The 18093-nt window shown below is 40.2% G+C and overlaps 1 long non-coding RNA gene across 1 annotated transcript in view; it reads left to right on the top strand.

Annotated features, from left to right (window-relative positions):
- The window catches only part of LOC116218316, a 61378-nt gene that overhangs the window by 10896 nt on the left and 32389 nt on the right, over positions 1-18093 (top strand). The window contains exon 2 of the long non-coding RNA XR_004162796.1: positions 9841-9971. This is a non-coding gene — a long non-coding RNA (uncharacterized LOC116218316). The remainder of the gene's footprint in view (positions 1-9840; positions 9972-18093) is intronic.

The following is an 18093-nucleotide window of genomic DNA, read 5'->3' on the forward strand; positions in this document are numbered from 1 at the left end:
GGGAGAGAAGGCAAGAGTCAACGGCAGATCAGCAACCGAAGACTGAAAAATATGATGACAGCTACACTTAAGCCCAATTTATACTTATGTCGCCGACACTTTTGAAATGATCGCAGACAGAAATTACGTCATGGTCGACACTTTTAACCGTCGCTTGGAAGTGTCGGCTACATGGAGAAATTTCTACTGACGCTGATGTCGTCACAGTGGCGTAACGTAGTTACAACGGACGCCGGTGCAGGCTATTGTGACAGGCCCTTGTCAGTGGCGTAAGGTAGATATGATGGGTGCAAGCTAGCTACTAGTCATGAGGCATGAGGTGCGCACACACACCATTGGCGAATATATTTTAACAATGTGTTGGATTTTACGGTCGAATTAGTTACTTCGGCTATTGTATTGGGAAAGTAGACAGGTCAACGAGAAAGCGATCAGAAACATGGATAGTGCTTTGACTCGCGGTAACGTAAACAGACGGTCAAAGTGCTAAAACATTCTTAAAACACTGATGAAAGTCATTATTTGGTACAGCAGCACACACATCAGCTTTACCCACATCTGAAAAACACATACATAATAAAACAGGCGCTCGGCGGCGACCTGACTCCGAAAGTAACAACCTGTTCAATAATGCCTCAGCAGTTTGAAGGATAGGAGTTGTGCAGGAAACGTTATTGCTATGCAATGATGACCAGGCAAAACGTCAGTCTGACTGGGAGACTGCCCAGTGTCCCGAAAGCTCAATATTCCGAAAAATACTACGAAATATCTTTACAAAATTAAACCCTCTGTTCCGAAATGCCTTTGTTCCAACCAGTGGTGCCGGATTCATGTTTGTGGTGGGGTGGCAAAAAGTGCGTGTGCAAGGTGAAGAATGCAAGAGGCCCGCTCACTGGCGTGTTTGCTGCAGTCCGTGGGAGGGATTTTCATGTTTTACACATAGTCCTCAACAGGGATGCTGGAAGTGCAGGCTCCGGCATAATTTAGAAATATTTTAAGTAACACAAAACACACGCAGCATTTAATTTGCGCAGCGGAGCGGAGACGCTCACCGGGCCTTTACGCATATAACTTTTCCTAGCCAATATTTGTTAACTTAGCCTACTCTGGTTTTGAATATAGGATAGGCCTACCACTCGTGCGAAGGAAATCACCGGCAGATTGTCGCAGGACATTACGCAGATCTTTTTCAGCACTGACAAAGCATGCATGCGCAATGCACATCATAGGTTTGATTTATTCAATGCAATGCTATTTTGGATAGTGTTGTGTGTGTCCTGCTGCTGGTAACAAGAGGTACGCTAATCAGCGAATGTTGCATTTGTTTCACCAACTTTATTAGGAGACGGGCAAACACCTGTCTCTGCGTTTAAGCTGCGTCCTCCACACATAGGCGGAGATCCCGGGGGGGACGGGGGGGACGTGTCCCCCCCTACCATAAAGTTGTCCCCCCCAACAATCATTGAAAACAAAAAAAAATATTTGATTTTTTGAATTTTTAAAAAAAATAAAAATACGACGACACAAGCGGTGCTAATAATAGACGTAAAACAATGTGTTTTTTAAGTGTTGAAAAATCATGTTCCCCCTATTCCTCAAAGTGGTTTGGTTCACATGCTGTTTCCAACGGGCAGGGCTACCGGCAGCTCCGTGTTTCAGTTAATCAGCCCAGTACCCTACACGGTCAGATTGTCAGACTGTTTCCTCCTCTGTCCCCTGTCGCTGCCGCTATGATACACGATATCTAAAGAGATTGACCTCATTCTCGAACGCAGTAAGAACATGTAAAGAAGAAGTTTTTTTCTAAACTCCATTTACGAAGTTCCAATCGATATGCACAAGTATAGACCTAATCAGAATGTTTGTAAACAAAGGTTGCCAAGGTACTTCCGGGTGGCTAACTGTCATCCTGTCAACAGTTGTTAGTATAGTAGTTTATAGTTGTTCTGCCTCTAGGCATTTATTTTGAATGGTCGAATTTGTAAAAATTTCAGTTTCATCCAGACTTTGATTTTGACGTTGTAATTTTGAGCCGTGCAGGAAGTAGGCAGGTAAAATTGTTCAGAATAATGTAGAAACGGCAGGCTGACGGTCATTACACCGGAGAGATTCCTTATTACAGGTTGATTCCCCAGCAGAGGCATCGCTGTATCTTGTTATAACTAAGTTCATTTCATTGTTTAAAAACGTAGTTATAATGCTAAAAAAGGCAATGTTAAAACGTGGATGCTATTAGGAAATGTTAACAGTTAGCTTAACATGTGCTTTCTTTACTTCATGGAACTAGGTGACTTGGCTAATTGCAACATTTAGCTTTTTGTGTTCTAGTTTACTCTTTCACCCTTTGATCACTTGAATTTATTGTCGTGGATTCAGTACAATTTGAAGAATAAATCTGCAAACAAGAATACAAGACATTCTTCATCTTTATGAATATAAGAGAGTTTAGCTCGCTGTCTAGTTGAAGTTATCACACCTCAACGAGGACAGTACAATAGTAGTTAATTTACGAATCGATTAACGTCATGCCGAAGACGTGTTGTGTTTGGGGTTGTAATACCAGATGTACCAAGGAATGTAAAGAATTAGGTTTAGGCTTTTTTTTCCGTTTTCCCACGGTAAAATCTAAATCGACCCAACAGAAAATCTGGATACAGAGACTAAGACAGGTGGATAACGCTAGCACAGATCCAGCCTTAGTACGTTTACCGGGCGGTCTCGTTGCATCTAACGGTACCAAACTGTGGACAGGCTGGCAACCAACCACTCATGACCGGATTTGCGGAAGACATTTTCTCACAGGTCATTTATAAAACGTTTTTGTTGGGTTGCTGTTGGGTAGCATAATGGTAGCATAACGTTGGGTAGCATATCGTGCAAGCTTGCTAGCGTGAGAATGCTAGTCCCGTTGTTGTAAATAAACAAACCACACACAGTGGCGTGATCTGGCTTGGCTATGATACGGTTACTTAATCTTTTTTTATAATGCAGGTCGGCCAAATCCTGCTGATCACACTGATTTTGCCCAATCACAACACCTGGGACCTGAGTTAGCTAACTCCAGTCCAACCACATCTGCTAAGAGAGCACAAACCCTTAAAACTGCTCATCTACAATACAATGACAAAGTTTTCAATACTGTCAATAAGATAGATAGATTTGTACTTTATTAATATCTGTATGGAAACATTCTTGTGTCCAGACAGATGGCTGGAAAGCTACAAACAGTCCTGAAAATTGTTCATCGTTAAGTTGGATATTGTAGCGATCTCAGTCACTACGAGTTTGATACAATAAACCATTACAATATGACCGTTACTCGCTAACAAATATCAACAGCAACGACATCGGGAACGTCTCTTTTTTCAGTTCACAAGATCATACTCATAAAACGTGTTGTTATCATATTCACAATTATGAATAAACGTGTTTGAAGCCTGGTTAAATTACATGGAAAATCCTGTTGGTTTGTTAAGGTTTACTATGGGCAGGGGCGACGTTAGCCACCCGGAAGTAAGTTATTTGTTGTTGTGACGTCACGTTGAATTGTCGTATACATAAGTTTAATAATGGATTGGCATGACAACGTGAACGTTTGCCGATAACACACGCATGCCGGTAATTTAACACAGTTAAGATAGCTAGCTAGACAGTCTAGGACACTGTCCTGTCAGGGGCAGGTTCATGCTAGTTAATAAACGTAGGTCTACATCTCAGTGCCTCTCCAGATTTGTTAAATTATCTGAAGTTAAATTATTGTCATCTTTTTCTCCGGTCCATGAACTAAGCTGGTATTGTGATATGGAGCGACAGTGGCGCAGGAGGTAGAGAAGTTATATTGTAATCAAAAGGTTGCTAGTTCAATTCCCTGTCGAGATGTTATATAACTTATTTTGAGCATCAAGTTCTCTTGAACTTTGGACATTATTTGTCTGTGAATAGATATTTCGTGTTAGTACATTTAATGCTGTTTAGATAATTCTAAAATGACTTCGAATTTCTGTTTGTAAATGTGATAAGAGAATTCGGTATTTAGCAGTTTATGCTAGCTCTCGTGAAAGCAATTTTTTCATGTCCCCCCCCCGGAATTACACTCTGAAATTTGACCATGTATTGTCCCCCCCTACAATGAAATGGGATCTCCGCCCCTGCCTCCACATGAGAAAGTGGAGGCGCCTGGAGAGGAGAACTGCGCGTCTCAAACGCGATTACAATCAAGGGTTCCGCACGCTGCCGGAATACTGGGCAGCAGTTCAGTTCTTGGTCCACAACGTTGTTTGACTTGTTTGACGTAGACCTATTATTATTATTAACCTAGGCTATTTAGAATGATGCAAGTTTTTTGCTTTGAAAGTTGGCTATCATAAAACGTTTTTTTTTTGTATCATCGCGATGCAAATCCCATGTGTGTATAATAATATTCTGAATTAAAGTTCATGGTTGTGAAATTGGTTGTGCATTTATAGGTTTATAATTGTGTAATCAATTAATTGGGATGTGCATGTGGGCTATAGGCCTAGTGATTCACGTTGCTGTGCTCACAATTTCGGAACAGCGGCCTGTGTATGTTAGATACGCATATACTTTTATTATAGATTGCTTCCTCCACAAATAATACCTACCATGATGGGGATACGTTTGCCTGTTAAAGCGGATATATACTATTAGACACTCTTTAATCACGCTAGTGTGATTAGCTAGATAGACGGCACGCGCAGTTAATTTTCAAAAAGTCAACAATGTAATGGCAAAAAAATGCCGTTGGAGCCACTCCATTTATGACGTAGGCGGCGACTGTTCGCCTGAAGTATAAACAAAACAGCTTGAGCGACACTTTTTTTTTTTGTCGGCGACCATTTCAAAAGTGTCGGCGACATAAGTATAAACCAGGCTTTAGCCTACGGTAGTCTCTTAAAGGGGCAGTACACATTTTCTCGTACTCAGTGTGGTCAAGTAACAAGATTAACTATAAACAAGATAGAAAAGATAGGTATAAACAAATCATAAAATAATGAAATTTCATGAAATAAATGCAAACAAAATAATACATTTTTGACTCCAAAGGCAAATATGCTCATTGTTTTGCAAAAGAAGTTTGAAGCTGTTTTTTGTATTCATTTATATTTATTTATTTAAGTATACTATAAACTGTTGTTTACAGTTAATATAATGTTCATAGTTTGAACGCAAGTTAAAAAGTTTGAAGCTGTAGTTTGAAGCCAAGTGTTTTGTATGTATTTATATTTATAATATACTTTAAACAGTTAATATATTGTTCAATTTGAAAAAAAAAAATGTATTGAACAAAAGAATTGCTGAAGTATTGAAGCTGTAGTGTGTGTACAGAGTGTGTGTGTGTGTTTTGTATTTATTTAAGTATAGTCTAAACTTTTGTTAACAGTTCATATATTATTTAAGTTTTAAGTTAAAAAGTGTTTTGTATTTATTTATATATAATCTACTTTAAACAGTTCATATATTTGGCAATAAAGCCTTTCTTAAATGTCGTCTTAAATTTTTTTTTTTTATAAAAGTATCGGTTCCGGCACCGTTTAGGCACCGGTATAGTTTTAAAAGTATCGGTTATGTACCGGTATCGGATAAAAACCAAACGATACCCATCCCTATTTATGACAGAAATTAAAACCCTCACATTAAGTTCTCGCACAACATTTCTACAAAAATGATATGTTTGTTTTCTGTCATATTCTATGGCATTTTACTGTTCAGTGTTTACTCTCTACTTATGACACAAACCTCAAAGAGGGGAGCCAGCACATTTGATTTATTTAGGTAACCTGCATTTCCCTTAATGTTTCAGTGAAAAATTTACTTACCTTACTTTTAGTCCAAAATAATGGGGAATATTTACTATTTCATTATAGAAATACTTCTCCATGATCCATGACCTCAGGCTGGTATTGAATATCATTATTGCCAGAGGGTTTACAATGCCTAACTAGAACACATAACTATCTTAGATGGAACTTAAGAATGTGAAATAGTTTGTGTGATGAGAAACCCTGGTGTGATGTGCATAATCCATCATCACATCATCAAGCACTCTTGATGTGATGAAGGGACTATGAGACTATGACACAGCTGGTATATAGTACAATCAGGACTACAAATGGTGGCTGTGATGTAGGAGTTTCAGGTGACGACTACTTCGATTTGAATATTTAAACTCAGAATATAGACATCATACTCTGCCAGCGAAGTGTAGGGTTTTGTGTGCATGATTTATTAGGTAAGGTGTCTGGCATGAATTACAAACATGGGGTGCAAACACGGAAAGCTGACGTGGGTTGTGCCATGAATCACATATCGGCGAACATTTTTCTCAGATGTCACGGGTAATTAGCCGTAAACGCTTCATAACACACCATACCGTGTGTCAAATGCGTCATGTAGCACAACTTTAGCTTGATGAAGTCCAAATGAGACCAGCAGTCAAAATACCCGCAACACAGTTGTTAGAACTTCTGAACCTATCCGTGATTAAAACTGTTCTGTGCATGCATAGAAAAACCTTCTATTGCTTCATTGTAGATAGTCAGTATATAAAAAACAGAATATAACAATAATGGTGCAGGGCAAACTTAAATAAACCCAAATAAGCATTTGATCTGGTTTAATGGGTAGCTGCATGAGGGAAGTGTGAGTGTTCTCTGGGAGCAGCTGGGGACTCACATTCTAGGTCAGATTTAGGAAATCTAGGACAGTTCTGTCTCTAAGAGACTCAATACTACACTACTGTCATGTTTTCAGGCCTTTTCATTTCAGAAAACCACAAGCATGAACTACTCTCCTCTGTTTTTTTTTCTGTCTTGTGCTTTCTGACTCACTTAATATAAAGTAATATTTTCCCTGTCATACTCGAGGGCAATGATGAAGTCTATGTTTGTATCTGTCTCTGGTTTTCTCGCAATGTCTCATTTGATCTGCTCATATTTCCTGCGCCACCCCTACATGAATAAAGTAAACAGAAATGAAGTCAAATGGTTTACACAATCCTGTATGAACAAATCGAGCGTATATAGTCCTCTCTGATAACAGGTAGCTTCGCACACTCTGCAGTAAGACCAGCACTGCGGCAGCAGCACGACTGAGGAAGTCATCTTTTTTTGTTCTGTTACATAAGATTATCCCGGCTGATCAGGTTCTTATTTAATGTTTCAGAGCAGCCACCTCTAGCCTGACTTTACTTTTCAGTCATTATTCATAACTGTACTCTCCATCTGGAAAGTGGCATGCTTGGCCATCTTCCTGGCATTTCTATGAGGCAAATAACTGGGGCTGTGAAATTGCAGAAATCGTGATATTTGGCCAAGGTGTAAATTTGTCTGGCAAGGACAATAATGTTCTTCACATTCCCACACTTGCCAGAAAAAAAAAAGACTTTTCAAACTTTGTGTTAAAAAATAATGCTGACCTCAGTTGGAGTTTGAATGTTGATGAGGGCTTATGTGTATGCATGTGCATGGAAATGTGTACGTGCCTTTGTGTGTGTGTGTGTGTGTGTACGTGCCTTTATGTGTGTGTATGCGTGTGTGTGTGTGTGTGAATAGCCTGCAGTGTGAGACAACACCTTCTGTTCATTAGCACAGGCCCTCAAATGGTTACACACTCTTCAGTAACACTGTCCCTGCATTGCCCTCGTAGCTGTACAAGCCTGATAGGAGGGAAATATATAATGTACACTTCCAAGACTAGAAGAGGCTGTGCTGTTGGGGGTTCATATTTTTCCATACTTTCCACCTCTCATTGCTCCTGAGCTACCGTGTTTACAGTTCCTGCTATTCTCTCGGATTCAAACAGAGAATTACACGCAATAGAAATTTGAAACGGGCAAGGTAACACAATGCAAAGACTCTTTGTGCAATGGCCAGTGTTGGATGGAAATCAATAACATTTAATATTAAAAGGGGTTAAAGCGAGATGTTTGATGAGTAAACCCACAATTGGCTAAAAAGACATCTGTAACAGTTTATTTTGTCTTACATGAAAAATACTGTATGCATGAGACCTTTATGAATCACAACACTGTTTTCCACAAGATACAAGTATTCTCCCTCTCCAACAGGAAAAACAGCAGCCTCCATACTGACTGAGAAGGCCACTGTACTTGAGGCATGAATATTCCTGAGCTGTATGAACAGCAGAACAGATAAGAATGGGTACATGGTCATACATTTGCTGTGTTGGTTCAGTACACAATATTATGATTTTATTCATACCAAAATGTATGCAGTACTACGAGTTCACACAATTAAACTATATGGGGCTCAAACACTATAATAGTGGAATAAATCACACAGCCATACATCAATATTTTCATTCCAGTCATTTTGTAACATTAGCAAAACATTTCCTTACCCTGTTATCCTGTGCCATCTCAGTCCAATATATTCGGTCCTTATTAGAACAATAAATAACTTGCATGTAATTGTAAAAAAACAAATCATGATTAAACAATCAATTCCTCAACGTAAAGTACAATGAACAGAGATAGCAGTCTTCTCAGAGTCATCTTTCTTTGACACAGCTGCTTTCTTCTCCAAACCTCCAGACCTCAATAACTCATCTGTAAGCATATTGCCCTGTAGATTAACTGGACATGCCACATATGGGAAGAAACCATTTAGAACTGATCTCTCAATTATAACTTACTACTCTTACCTTCTTCCTCACTAACTTCAAAACACACACACACACACACACACACACACACACACACACTACGTCATCTTTCCGTTTCTACTTTCTGGCCACTTTCCAGGCACTTTGTCACTGAGGTAGACACACCAATGAGCTGTCAGACTAAATACAGAGCCAAGGGAGCACTCTCAGTCAAGCAAAGTAGCTACATACAGATTGTGTGTACAATGTGTTGCATCGACAACAAATGGGTCGCTTATGATAAGACAAAACTTACCATCTACGAAGACTATTCTACCACAAAATAAGTATATTACACTTATTTCCTAATTAAGGGGACATTATGGAGTTTTATCCAAAATGGCCAGGCTAACTAGCAACTAGCTTAGAGCCAACAGAACTGCCTTGCAAACACTAATGAAAGCTAACCGGCTTGCTAACTTATGTATTTCATCAGTATATTTGGCTACACTGAGCCATACATTCCCATGGGGTTTTGGGCAAACGCGCTTGGTGAGTAGTCTGGGCAGCTTGAGGAAATGACATAACTACTGTACAGAATTATATGCAACAGGTAACAAGGCACTCTGTGGTTGGATTCACCATGGTAATCCCAAATGACTTGTTTTTCAGGTCTGTTACATTGCTTCTGCAGAACCAAAACCTGAATTCATTAAAAGGGAGGATATTGGCCTGTGTGAACTTGCTCATTACTCAGCAAGGTTTTCTACTTCAGTTGAAATGATTATTGTAGGCCTTGGCCTTCCAGTTGGATGACAAACAAACTAAATCTAACAAATTGCACTTACCTACCATTTATTATTATAATATGGTACAAGCCCACCTCACCAGGCACTTCTACATCTGTCTCATTTGTTTCTCTAGAACCCTCTGCCTCTCCATTAATTTCACTCTTGCTTTAGGAATACACATAGGGGTGCTTTTATTGTTTTTCTGTCCAGCCTCTCTCTCAGAACCTCTCCTCACCCGTTATACTGCCCGGTGTACTCATATCTTTTACTTTAATCATCAATAGATAATACATGTTGTCCCCACAGATGATGAGTAACCCTGCATAACTGATGGCTTTATATCAATCAGGTTGATCAACAGGTTCTTAAAACAAGTAGGTGAAGTCTTTTGTGATTTAAAGCATTACATTTTGATTTGTTTGACCAGAGGTCACAGTGGAGACAAACCCTTCATGGACCGCGAGGCATAGAGAGCCAAGGATGGCAGGACACAGGGCTTTTGTAATGGAGAACCTACAACTGAACACATACACATGCTGTATAAAGAAAGAGATAGAGGTGAGTCTATAACAAATTGGCTTCTTTATAGTAATTCAAATTGTTAATAATCTGTTCAAGACACTGCAGAGGTGCAATTTCAACAATAAATAACTCAAGACAGTTTCAACTTAAGTCTCTGAAATTTAGTTCAAGGACTTAAATTATTAAGTAATAATGGCAAGCATCTGAAGAATCTAAATAACAAAAAAATATATATATCAAGTCATATATCAAGTTCCTTAAAGTTTAGTCCATCATTTTGTCATTCTTAGATCCAGAAAAAATGAGAAGAAACAAAGGAGGGCCAAAAAGGAAAAAGCAGGCCTTTACATATATATCCAGCCAAGTCAAACTAAAAATGGATTGTTCTCACCCAAACTTCATTTTGTGTTTGTCCCAAATATCAAAATATCATATAAATCCACAATCTTCAAATACACAAGTAAGAGAGGTATATAATTCCACAAACTGGCAACAGGCTCCACACAGAAATCCTCCAGTTGTCTTTGTCTAGCACACTCTGATGGCTTCTCCACCTGCCTTCTTTGTCTCACTTCCTGTCTCCTTCCACAGGTGTGCTTTTTTTTTAGAAAACTTAAAAGTCCCCTTTCCTGACACAACATCAGTAAAAGTCCTGACAGCAAATTATACAGAGAAGAACAATTAAAGTATACAATGTCACAATTTACCAGTAACTATAAACAGTGAGTGGATTCCCTTTAGGACTTTATTTAGACCACCTCGCTACTACCTCAACAGTTTAAAGTAAACGTTGGTACTTTACTAGGATATATGCGTGCGTGTGTGTGTGGGTGTGTGTGATCTAAGTCCTACTGTATCTGTGGCAGTGCCACAAGTCTGTCCCCTGCTCCATTTCAACAATATAATCTAAATTATCTGAAAAGGAAATCATTACCAGAATAAAGTCACCTACGTTTTAAAATGTTACAGAAGTAAAAGAAATGTGCAGATAATAGTAAATAACTGTTATATGAATGTCATGTGTAAGTCACACAATTGATCAAGGTATCAATTAAGATTCCAGGAAAGGTTACTCACCAAAGGTAAAGATTCTTGCATTGAAAGCTTCAGGGAAAGCTGTGCATTTATAGGCCTACTGGAAGCTGCACAGTGTCAGCTGCTTTGGGAATTTTGCCAGTGTGTTCCTTTCAAAAGGAATGCAGGAAATTACCACAGAGGTATTCAGAGCTAAACAGCACGATGGATTAGCACTCCCAGTCACTTCAATGGCCAATGCTATGTTTGTAAACCCAGCCCAGGAAGTACAAAAATAAGCAGTGACATCCTCACGCATTTTTGTTCCATGGTGTTGAGCTGTGAGTGCCTCTTGACTGATGACCACAGAAACTGAAACCCTAGCTGCGCTCGTGCATAAGCTGAAATAACGAAAGACACCTATGGGAAACTAACTTCTTGGCACGAAAAACAGGCTAGCTGGGGGCTAACTGTCTGAAGGTCACCCTCTCGTCGTCTTGGAAACTACTGATGTGAGAGAGGTGTGTGTACCCCATTTTCATGTACAGCTTCCATTGACAATACTGTGGGATATCTAAGGAGGTTTCCCTGAATTTGATCATTTGATGATTCTTTGGATTATTCTTTGTGTGCTACATCCTAACAATGATGACTACACTCCTGATTACTACAGAAAATATAACATACATTACTGATTTAGCTGATGACCTGTGTCCATTGGCCATTAATGATCCAACTATCACTAAGTGCCCACAGGTTTTGTAATAGACCTGAGAACAAAGCCTGTCAGTGAATGTATGAATGTTGGAATATGGGAAAAAAGCATTTCATTTGAATGAATGAATGAATGAATGAATGTATGATTGAATGAAAATCTTTATTGAAACATAGGGGAATTTGTCCTAATCCAAAAATTACATGAAAACCCCTGACAACCCTTGCACTATACTTGTGACAAAGACAAATAACCTTGGCGTCTTAATACTTGTTGGGACAAATGAGGACTGCACTCTCTTTATTTTTTTAATCAAATTCTATAACCACAACCATACAAGGGATGCCCTGTGTGTGATGGATCAGCAAGAAATCCACTAGACATTTTAAAAACATATTTATCAATGAACAAGAAAAAACTTTTTTCAACCGATCACAGGGACCCTCAGATCTATAGTTGTATAATAGTATAATCTACTGTTATACTGTATATAGTATAATCTACTGTTAGAATTGCTGCTGCTTCAAGACGTATCCTTAATCAACTTGATTATAGTGAATAATAACTGGAAATTCATTTATGTTATGGGAAGTGTTTGTATTGATGCACTGATATACACATTATTTGACAAATGAATAACCATTAAACTGACTTGTTTGACAATTAGTGTTTTAAATGGCACATTATGAAACTGTTATTGGATCGTATATGAGGGGAGTGTTGTTGAAGACTTGACAAACAATGTCAGATAGCATGTCTTCACTTCCAGTGTTGCCAACTGTTTCAGAGCTGTTGTGATATGCTAGGATCCAGCCAAAGACTTGACATGAGGTGAACAGCCATCAGTGGAAATAATACTCATTTGGCAGCATTAGACAGCCTCAAACTTTCTTCAAACGGGATAGATTTGGCACATTATATGAACAATACAGATCTCAGTCCCGGATTTTCTAAGATATCTTGAACTGGTATTGGAATGATTTATCTTTTTTTGTAGGGAGTTCTTTGTGCGTCTTGAGTATTTTCACTTTAAAAAAATGAACAAACATTCTGATATAATGAATGCCAAAATACTGTTCACTAAAGCTGTGCAGCTGTGAGGGTTTGAAGGCAGGTCTATGCAAGTTCTAGATTTAAATTCAGTGCCTGAAGTGTTCAGTGTCAATCCATAAGGCTTTAACAGAGGCTACCCTTCTCAGGGCTAGTTGTGTACCCTTAACAGAAGTCAAATTTGCCAGAGGTGTTTAACCACCTTATCATAAAAAATATTAATTGTTGTCCTTGTGTGTGCAAGAGACATGAGGAGAGTGAGGAAGTGTGTGTATGTGTGTGTGTGTGTGTGTGTGTGTGTGAACAAAGCATTACTCTAATAAAAAAATCCCCCCTCCTTCACTCTCAATTTAAAGTTCTTACTGGATTTAACTGCAGTCTAAATGAGAACGCATTCTGACTGTGATTGAGATCATTAATGGCGTGGAGCTGTGTGATTGGGGGATGTGCCGAGCCGGTTGCTGGGCTTATTCTAGCGCAGCAGTCGAGGCTCTGCTTGTGCTCATTTAGCGTGTCATCCCCGGCAGCACTGCGGACAGCCTCCTGGCGCAGAGCCAGTTTCTTCGCTTATCAGTTTAAACAATTTAGCAGCTATTTCAGGAACAAGGAACCGCTGCCCACCATCTTATTCACGCCACACCGGAGCTGCCATGGCAACGGCCCACTTTGTCTTAAACAATAACAAGGAGGCTGCACCAGACTAGCAGTGGCACAGTCAAGAGACAGACTCATCGCCGACTCCAGTCATTCTCTTAAACCAAATGATAATTACACATGTAACTACAGTTGTCTGACACATCTGTCAGAAGTCAGAAGGCACTTCTCTTGTGGATGCACATTAGGTCCTATTAAGAGTTATTTTACGAACGTTCAAATCACTTCAAATCCAAGTGACCATATAAGTGATATAAGACTATAAAACATCTTTTTGTCAGACTGCAGTTAGCATTATGATTGTGTTATATGTAAAACTATCATTCTGTATCTCTCTTTCTAATAACTTTGAGACAGTGATTTTTTATTGTATTCTGATGCTAATGCACTTCTGGGTCAACGAGGTGTCTGATTTTGCTGATATTGCTTATGTAGGCTTTATGAACTGATCAGACAGACACAAATGAATACCACCAGGGTCATCATCATCATTAAACAGAGGGTCATCATTATTATTATTATCTTAAGCAATAAAAGGTTTAGATACCAAAATGTTCAGCCCCCTGAGAGTTTACTAGACGAGGTGTAGAGATGTACCAAAGTTGACATCAGCATAGGCTTTGCAAGGGTCAGGATGATTTTAAACAGTAGATGGCATGTAGATGGTTATGTTCAACTCATAAAATAATGATTTTTAAGAAAATGCAAATATTGTCAATACTAACACTTTGATTGATGTATACACATTAATGTATTTCATCATAGTTCGGTCCCATCATTTAGTTTACAGCTCCAAAAAATGTTTAGGGTGCACTTTAATGACCCAAGAAGCACTATAAAAATGTTCTTAGGCTGGTAAATATGACAAAGAAAAGCACTGTTTTTTTCAATGAATTAATCAGAAATACACTCTATACATTGTTAATGTGGTAAATGACTATTCTAGGTGGAAACGTCTGGTTTTTAATGGAATATCTACATAGGTGTATAGAGGCCTATTTCCAGCAACTATCACTCCAGTGTTCTAATGGTACATTGTGTTTGCTAATCGCCTTAGAAGGCTAATGGATGATTAGAAAACCCTTGAAAACCCTTGTGCAATTATGTTAGCACAGCTGAAAACTGTTTTGCTGGCGAGAGAAGCTATAAAACTGGCCTTCCTTTGAGCTAGTTGAGTATCTGGAGCATCACATTTGTGGGTTCGATTATACTCTCAAAATGGCCAGAAAAAAAAGAGAACTTTCATGTCACTCGCCAGTCTATTCTTGTTCTTAGAAATGCAGGCTATTCCATGCGAGAAATTGCGAAGAAACTCAAAATGTCCTACAACGGTATGTACTACTCCTTTCAGAGAACAGCACAAACGGGCTCTAACCAGAGTAGAAAGAGAAGTGGGAGGCCAAGAAGCAAGAACTCCGCAAGAAGACAAGTATATTAGAGTCTCTAGTTTGAGAAATAGACGCCTCACAGGTCTTCAACTGGCAGCTTCTTTAAATGGTACCCGCAAAACGCCAGTGTCAACGTCTACAATGAAGAGGCGACTCCGGGATGCTGGCCTTCTAGGCAGAGTGGCAAAGAAAAAGCCATATCTGAGACTGGCCAATAAAAAGAAAAGATTGATATTGTCAGGGCCGGGCTCGGGAAATGAACCCAAACCGCTGGTTCTCTGGTCCAGAGAGAAGCTCACTGAGCTAATGAAGGAAGTAGGACCCAAGTGCAAGATAATTCCAGGAATTGTTGTCTTTTTAATCACTTCTCCATAACAGGGAAAACACAAAAAGGAATGATCCAAATGCTCAGAAGACAGTCAAAAACAGAGAGCAAAAACAGAGAACTTGATTCTAACAAGACTAGAAAAAACAAGAGATTTACAAAGACTATGACTTGGACTATAAAACTGGAACTAGCAAACATGAGACTTGAGAGCCTAGAGAGCCCTGAGAGACTCGACACCTGAAACATGAAAGCTAGAAGCCAGTACTGACCAGAACCCAAACGAGTAAGTCACCGAAAAGAACACAAAAAGCAACCGGGTATAAATACAACACTTAATGAGTCATGTGACCAATTAACTAGCAAACAGACAGGTGGCAACAATGAAAGGAAAACCGACACAGGAAGTCAACAAAAGCACATACAAACATAACAAACACAGGAAGCACATGTAGAAACGTAACCACATCACAAGCCTCTCTAGTTGGCGACCTCTAGAGGCCCGGAGGTCCCAATTCGTGACACTGAGGTCCCAAACCGTGACAGATATGGGCAAAAGACATTGACAAAGAACACAGACATTGGACAGAGGAAGATTGGAAAAAAGTGTTATGGACAGACGAATCAAAGTTTGAGGTGTTTGGATCACACAGAAGAACATTTGTGAGATGCAGAACAGGTGAAAAGATACTGGAAGAGTGTCTGACGCCATCTGTCAAGCATGGTGGAGGTAATGTGATGGTCTGGGGCTGCTTTGGTGCTGGTAAAGTGGGAGATTTGTACAAGGTAAAAGGGATTTTAAATAAGGAAGGCTATCACTCAACCCAATTTCCTCCTACAACAGGACAATGACCCAAAGCACACTTCCAAATTATGCAAGAACTATTTAGGGAAGAAGCAGGCAGCTGGTATGCTGTCTGTAACGGAGTGGCCAGCGCAGTCACCAGATCTCAACCCCATTGAGCTGTTGTGGGAGCAGCTTGATCGTATGGTACGCAAGAAGTGCTTATCAAGCCAATCAAACTTGTGGGAGGTGCTTCAGGAAGCATGGGGGGGGACATTTCTACAGATTACCTCTGACGCTATGGTAGTCCTCTACCCGATGGTAGTCGCGCACATCGCGCATGTGTAGTGGGTTGGAATGAAGGTGCCTATACCTTTAAGCCCGAGCTGTCTTGTGCTACACCTGACTGACGTCACTTGATGCGACGCTGATGCATCAATTACCAGTCTCGGGACTCCTTTAAAAGCCCTTCGCTGGCAGTAGCCAGGTTAGCGACAGGACTGATTTAGATCACCTATTTGTGTCCGTTTCATTGTTTATCGTGGCATTTTCCTTCGTGGGCAACCACGAGCGTTGCATCCGAGGCTGTGCGGCTGCTTTTCCCTTTACCGGTACGTAGCTGCCTGCTTGGCTGGCTAGCTATTTTTACGTGGCTCTGTTCTGATTTGTGTTACTTGCCCTCATTAGGCTGCTTGGTGGTTTTGGCAGTACATTCCTCTTTGAGTGAAGTTCCAGTTGATCCCTGGCTGTGGTAGGTCACTCTTTTAACCTTTGTTTTATCGTACTCTAATTACAGATGCATTTAATATATGCCTCCGGTATTTTATGCTTCCAGCAGATTGTCGACTGACGGCAAGAAATTGAGGCTGCCTTCTGTCACCAGCTGCTGTTTTGTTTCTACTTAAAGTTCCTTTTTGTTAGATGTTTGTCCATTTGTTATTGACCATTGTTGCACTGCGTGCGTGCTGCCAGCTCATGGTAACCTGCGGGTGTGCGTGCGGGTGTTGATGAGTGTCGGTGAGGATTATTTTGCTTTCATTTAATGTTTGTAAGTCTCAATTGTCTGCATGTTTTGTTGTTCATTTCCTTGTCAGTTCTGCCTTCTGTAAAACCCCACCAGTGGCGAACTTACCCCTGTGACTGGGCACATAACACTGTGGCTATTTGTTATTTGCAGTGCTCTAATTTTAAGGTGCTTGTAGCGCCCATTTGGGGTGTATTGTTTTGCTGTGCTTGACTGCGTGCTACTTCACATTCTTTTACTGCCCAATCAGTCCGACGGGGTGGGATGTCTGTTGGTCTCCAGAGGCTTGATTTGTGTACTAGTTGAACTTGTGTGTGTGTTCTTTTGTGTTTGTTTTCTGGTTGTCCTTTTTGTTGCAGGAGTTGGGTGCTGTCAGCAGGGAGGCCTTGGCACTTGGTGGTGGGTATCCGCATGTGGGTCTGACTATCCTTTGCAGTGTAGGGTCACCCGGGTGTGCAGTGCAGTGTGGTCCCTTGGACCCCCCCTCCTAGACAGATTGCCCCCCTCTGGTAAGACCCTCTCCTGCCTATGTTTTGTGGTGTCTATCATGTCATTGTGTGTGTGATAACCCCATGTAACCTAATTTATGCAATAAAGGAATATGTTATTTTTGTAATCGAATCCTGTCTCTGCTTCATCCTTGCACGAACCTGTGTGCTGTGTATGCATATGCCACTGAATGTTCATGTGCATTGAGGACTTTCAGTTAGCAGTGTTAGCAGTCTCATTCTAGTCCCTCTTCTGGGTGGCGTAGTCGACAAGTGAAACTCTGATCATTCCCTGGCCCCTCTACATTTTGACGTGAGTCGGGCAGGATACGCATAAAAGAACAGAGACGGGTATTCTATTTTTGTTTGTTGGTTATTTGGCTTTAGCATCCCACCCATTTCATTCAGTTCTTCTGTACGCATGGTTGTTTTTGTATGTATGTATGTATGTATGTATGTAAAGGTGCTTTTCAGAAACAAAACAGCAGCCAGTGTATCAGGAACAGCCTGCAGAGAACATCCGTCCTCCAGGGCTTCTAGTCTACCATCTCCTGTGAGTTTCTTTAATTGTTGGTTTGTCAGTTCTGTTAGAGTTTGTCATTGGTCAGAATGGCAGAGGGAATGCAGGAACTTAGGGACAGGGTGGCCCAGCTTATGTCTGAGAATGAACGTCTCCAAACTGCTAATGCAGCGGGTCCCTCTGTCAGGGCCTCTAT

The sequence above is a fragment of the Clupea harengus genome, chromosome 22 (genome assembly GCF_900700415.2).
Source record: "Clupea harengus chromosome 22, Ch_v2.0.2, whole genome shotgun sequence".
NCBI classification, from domain to species: Eukaryota; Metazoa; Chordata; class Actinopteri; order Clupeiformes; family Clupeidae; genus Clupea; species Clupea harengus.